Here is a 6,000-nt window from a genome sequence, read left to right as displayed (position 1 = left end):
GAACATAGTGACCTAAGAAAAGAAAAAAAAAAAAGACTTTTGTAAAGAAACTCAAATAAAAACTATTTAATTCAATAATAGTTTGCATCTACCTATGCTTGGAAACTAATATTTAATTAAGAATTCAAAATGAGAAACTTTGTATTAGGGACTATCTAATTTAAGATCTTGGATCTGCTGACAATGGTGTCAAAATGTGAAAAGAAGCACATCTAAAACTTCTGAGTCCAGCAATTAAAAACATGAGAGGATAGCAGGCCCTCAAAATCAAAGAAAAAAGAGGTCAGAATCTTCTGGTATAGTGCTTTTCTAGTATGTGTGAGGTACTGGGTTGAACACTCAGCACCACATTAAAAAAAAAAAAAAAAAACTAATAATGATATTATATCCATCTACAGCAACAAATAAAAATTTAAGAAAAAAAGGACTGTGTATTAGACTTGTGTACCCTCAATACTTGTATATATATATATATATATATATATATATATATATATATATATATATAGAGAGAGAGAGAGAGAGAGAGTATAAATTTTTCCTGTGATGCTTTTTCAAGTAACTTATATTACAGGTGTGCATCACAATTCTGGAATCCCCCTACCCTTCTTATTATTATTTTGAGTGGCTGTGAATTGCATTAAATGCCTTGAGTTGATTTACTTTGAGGGAGAATTTCCTTCCAATAGTAGGACCTAACCCAGACAGAAGTGCATTGACACTTATCACTGTATATAAGGTTAAAGCAATTTGTGAATAAATATGTATATATTTTTATTTATGGAAATGATATCACAGTTAGTTTTTTTTTTCTTTTCTGTTCACTGATCTCATGAAAAACAGCTTGAGGTTTAAACTCATTAGCAATTTCCGTAAGCATCAATGTCCCCATATCTCTCACCACTAAAAAGAGACTCACAAGTATAATTTTAAAGTTTTTTCTATTCAAATTAAAAATGAAAAACAAAAGTCAGGCACAGTGACATACACCTGTAATCCAAGTGGCTCAGGAGGTGGTTGCAGGAGAACTGTGAGTACAATGTTACCTTCAGCAAAAAGTAAGGCACTAAGAAACTCAGTAAGATCCTATCCTTAAATGAAAAAGAAGGAGGAGGAGGAGGAGGAGGAGGAGGAGGAGGAGGAGGAGGAGGAAAAGGAGGAGAAGGAGAAGAAGAAAATAAGAGCTTAAACAAATTGTAACTAAAAACTCTATATTCAATATATTATCATTGCTTGACACTATGAATTTATTAATACATACATGCACTTTTGGAAAACCATCTTAATATTCACTATTTACCTGAAGCATCAGGCATTATCTCAGTTTACTGAATCCAAATTTCACATTGAGAGCTATGGATTCATTGACATCAGCAAGATGAAAGGCCTGAACCACTCATTTTTATGTCCTAGGTGATGGAATACACTTCCTGGACATATTCTGAACAGGGACAAAGAACAGGAGAGACAGTGCACATTGAGACAGCTGGCAGCTCCAACCCAGAACTGTACAAATGTGGGCATTATTTCTCACTAGATTCTAAGAACTGATTCATTCCCATTTCAGATCCCACATGGTAAACATAAAGAATTGGTGTCACAGGAGGTGGATGGTGCCAGGTCTTCAGATATTTCAGCAGCCCAGACTCTACGATATAAATACATTAAAGGGAAACTTATTTGCAATTTTATCTTGACCCTAGAGGCAGAATTGAGATATTTGGCTTTTATAATTGTGCTAATATTCATACCAAATTTATAAGGTAGTGGGAGAATATTTTCACAATTAAAGGCATATATGTCTATAAATATTTTTCTATAGTTCAATAGAGATTATTAAGAGAGTCAACAAAATTTTAATGAAGAAAAAATAAATCACTGTCTAAAAGATGACTGCTGTTTTTCATACAACCACTGCACATCACGTGATTGAAACCTGGCATCCAACCTATAGTGAATAAATTAAGTAATTATCTGTCACTAATTAACTCATTCTAAAACTTATTAGCTAAAAAAAAATAAAAATAAAAAATAAAAAAAAATAAAACTTATTAGCTCATATTTGGGATGGTCATCAATTTAGGCTCAGTTCACCTGGAATCTTTGCTGCATATGATTAGCTGATGGTTGGTAAATACACTGAACTTTAGAGTATAATCTGGCTGCCAATAAAACACCCTGATGTTTTTTCCCAAAATAACTCATGATTAAAAAAGTATTGTGGGCTTGTTCTCCTGGAGGTAACAGTGTTATGAAAGCAAAAACCAAAACATTCAAATGTTTCTTGACCAGACACCTGACTGCTCTTTCATAGCAAACAGCATTACATAATTCATAAAAAAAATAATAAGAGACCATATTCAACGTTTTGGAAACACATTCTACATTTTTCTAGAGTAGGAGGAAAACATATCATCTACTTTCTGTATATAAATGAAGCTGAAGAATTGTTACATGTTGGCATTTATGATTATTGTACCTTTTATAATCCATGAGGTTCACATAGGTGTTCAGTGTGAAAGAATATTTTCTAAGTCTCACAAGAATATTTGCTAAGTAACTTTACTGGAATTCAGGTTAAAATTTACCTTATCTCAAAGCCAAAACTCACCTCCTCTAGGTTAGATGAGTTATCAATATTTTCATATTCTCTTGGATGTTAGATAGTGACACTTATTCAAAAGAGCAGAATTTTTGTTTCTTTTGTACCAGAGATCTTACCCAGGGGCATTTAAGCACAAAGTCACACCTCCAGCCCCATTTTATTTTAGTTTATTTTTTGTAACAGGGATTGAAGCCAGGGGCACTTAACCCTGGGCCACATCCCCAGCCCTATTTTGTATTAAACTTAGAGACAGAGTCTCACTGAGTTTTCTAGGGTCTCACTTTGGCTGAGGGTGACTTTGAATTTACCATTTTCTTGCCTCATTTTACCATCCTTCTGGGATTATGGTTGTGTGCACCTTGCCCAACACAGTCATGGTTTTTTTTGTTTTGTTTTGTTTTTTTCTTTTGTTTGATTTAGTATTTACTCAGTTGCTGAAGCTGTCCTTGAATGTGATATCTCCCTGCCTAAATCTCCTGAGTCACTGAAATTACAGAAACACATCACCATACCGGTTCTTTTCAGTTCACACAAAGGCAGAATTGGGACGTCAAACAGAAAGAGAGCTGTTAAAATCACCCCATCTTAAATGGTGTCTTATTTCCTAATATTTAAACATTGGACTTGTTTTGACACATAATGAGGAAATATTATTTTAATCGGGAGTCTGTTGATTCTCATTTCATCTATACAATTTGTTACAGTTCAAAACTTGATTTAATTTGAAAATATAATTCATCCTGTAAAATTTCTGTGCTTTCTCTTCTTTCTGTTAGAACACTGGTTTTAATGCCTGTGCAAAATTTTTACAGCTAGAGATAAGTCTATATAATAAAATATTAATAGTATTAATTTTAATCATATTTTTATTTCATATTTCTAACTTAGCAATATGAAGAATTGAACTCATAACTCCTCTATCACTGAGTTATACTCCAAGATCTTTTTCTTCTTTGTTTTTTGACAGGGCTTTTCTCAGTTGTCAAGGCTAATCTCAAACTTTTGATCCTCAAACATCAGAATCCTGTATCACCGGTATTGAAGTGCATGACCATGTACATGGCTATTTGGTAACGTTCTTAAAGTTGAGTATACAAACTCACCTAATGGTGCATTCCTGTAACTCTACTCCCAAGGATGAGGTACTTTTCTTTTCTTTTTTTAAACTACTCCCAAGGATGAGGTACTTTTTTTTTTCTTTTTTTAAATTCATCCATGGTGACTAAGATGCAGATAATTGCTTTGAGAGAGCATACAACACAAGCCTTAAGTCATAGAATGAAGCATCTATTTCTAGTGAATGAAAAAAAAAATATCAGATATATAATATTGAGTTGCATAATCACATTTTGTTTGTTAACAGCAGCACAATGATGAGTCTGTAACAGATTTAGTTGCATATGTATTCTAGATGATTAAAATAATATTAGTATGGCTTCAGTACATATGCTTTCTGAAGTTGCAGCTACAAAGCAACTGACCAATGATCATTTGCATGAATGATAAGCTTGTCTGGGTACCATCTGGAGGTGGCTTTTAGTAGGTCTTGGTTGTTAAAATTTATTTCTACAGTAGTCTTATAATACTCTAGATGCTGAAAAACTTCTTAACCTTTAATATTGCTTGGCTTAAATTTATGCACTGCTCTTAGGAAGGAAACCCAAAAGCCTTTTTAATGACAGATGTACTATGGAAAATTGTCCCCACAAAGTTCAGATGCTGTGTAATATCAACTCCCTGAAATCAAAGAAAGGAAATGACTTACATTCTTGGAAAGTGAAGCCACTAGTAGCTTTCTCTGAAAAACTACACCCTGTGGCAACTGGGAGTATTTCATACAAAAACTACATTTAAATAGATGCTTATGAAACCAATAAACAAATATCACTGGGTCCTTGAGGATAAGGGAAGGAATCACACATGGAAAATACAGCAAGAAATGATTTTCCTCTACATTTAGAAGTGCTAGATCCCAGACTTGAAGTCAAAATCAACCTGAGAATTATAAGTTTGTCTTCCCTGCTGTGGGTAATGCTCAGCTCCTGAGGAAAATGCTGGCAAAACTGATTCCTTGCTAAAATAAAATAAAAACAAAAACTAAAAAAGTAGAAGGGAGTCAATGACCTAATATTTCTTTAGGCACAAAGTACACAAAAATATGGTCCCAAAATTTTGCAAGCTTTCATTTCAACTTTAAAATATACTAGTTTTGATCATTTTCCATCTCTTCATCTTTTAGAAAATGCCCCTCTGTTAGACTCTGCCATCCCGGGACTGGAGGTGTTGTTTTCATTCTTTTGATCTCCCACAGGTGGCCCCAGGTGGCCCTACCTGACAGTGCCTGGCAACCAGCCCAGAGAGTAAACTGGGGGGCTTCTTTGCTGTCGTCTGGCTAAGGTCTGCCAACTCCTCCCAAGACCCACATTCTGCAAGCCATGCCCCAACTCAAATGTCCCCTGAGATCCCTTCAGGACCAGGAGCTCCATACTGGAGTCGGTTTCCCCAATGAGGCAATTTCAGGGTCATGGAGCAGATGCTGAACTCTTGTCCTTTCCAAAATCTGGGCAGCCTGGTCTCCAGGGCACACAGCAGGCGGCACCCACAGCCTCAGGAAAGCGGGTTCCAACGCTGGTCCCTTCACAGTGATGGAGAGCGACAAGTAAGAGCCCTAGAACAGAGTGCCAGAGACACCACCAAGCCCTGGAACCTGCAGAGCCCAGCGATCCAGGGACGAGGCCTGGTGCATGGAGCCCAGAGCACAGCCTGCAGTCAATACAGGCCTCCTGCCATCTCCACAGAGGGGACTGGGAGCTCTAGCTTCCCCTGCTGCCAGGCTCTGCTGCCCTCGGGCCTGTCCTCCCGCCCTGGTGTGGGCGAGCTCCGACTCTGGAGGCAACTTGCTCGCCTGGTGCCCATCCTAGACCCAAGTGAACTAAAAGAAGAAGAAAGACCAAGAGGGGGACACTGCCTTCCCAGGACTGGGGACCTCGAGAAACCCTCTATAAACGCATCCAGTTCGGCTGACAGGGGACCCAGCCGCCGCCGCCCGGGGCATGGTTCACAGAGAGGCGCTGGGTTCCTTTTCTTCCCTCTAGAAATTCCTGAGCACCAGGAGTCAGACCCTCCTCAGCTGTGGACTTCTTCCTGCTGGCTCCCCATGCCTGCGTCTTCCTTGAGTCTCTCTTAATGATTATGTTACTTTTTGCACCACTTGGGGAGCAAGACAGAACACTTAGCCTCTTTTTTAAAAATAATTTTTAGTTGTGGATGAACACAATACATTTACTTATTTATCTAATATGATGCTGAGGATCGAAACCAGGACCTCACACATGCTAGGTAAGTGCTCTACCACTGAGCCAGGATCCCAGCCCCACTTAGCTTGTTTTGAAACA

The sequence above is a fragment of the Marmota flaviventris genome, chromosome 9 (assembly GCF_047511675.1).
Source record: "Marmota flaviventris isolate mMarFla1 chromosome 9, mMarFla1.hap1, whole genome shotgun sequence".
NCBI lineage: Eukaryota > Metazoa > Chordata > Mammalia > Rodentia > Sciuridae > Marmota > Marmota flaviventris.
Note: the sequence above shows the minus strand (reverse complement) of the source record.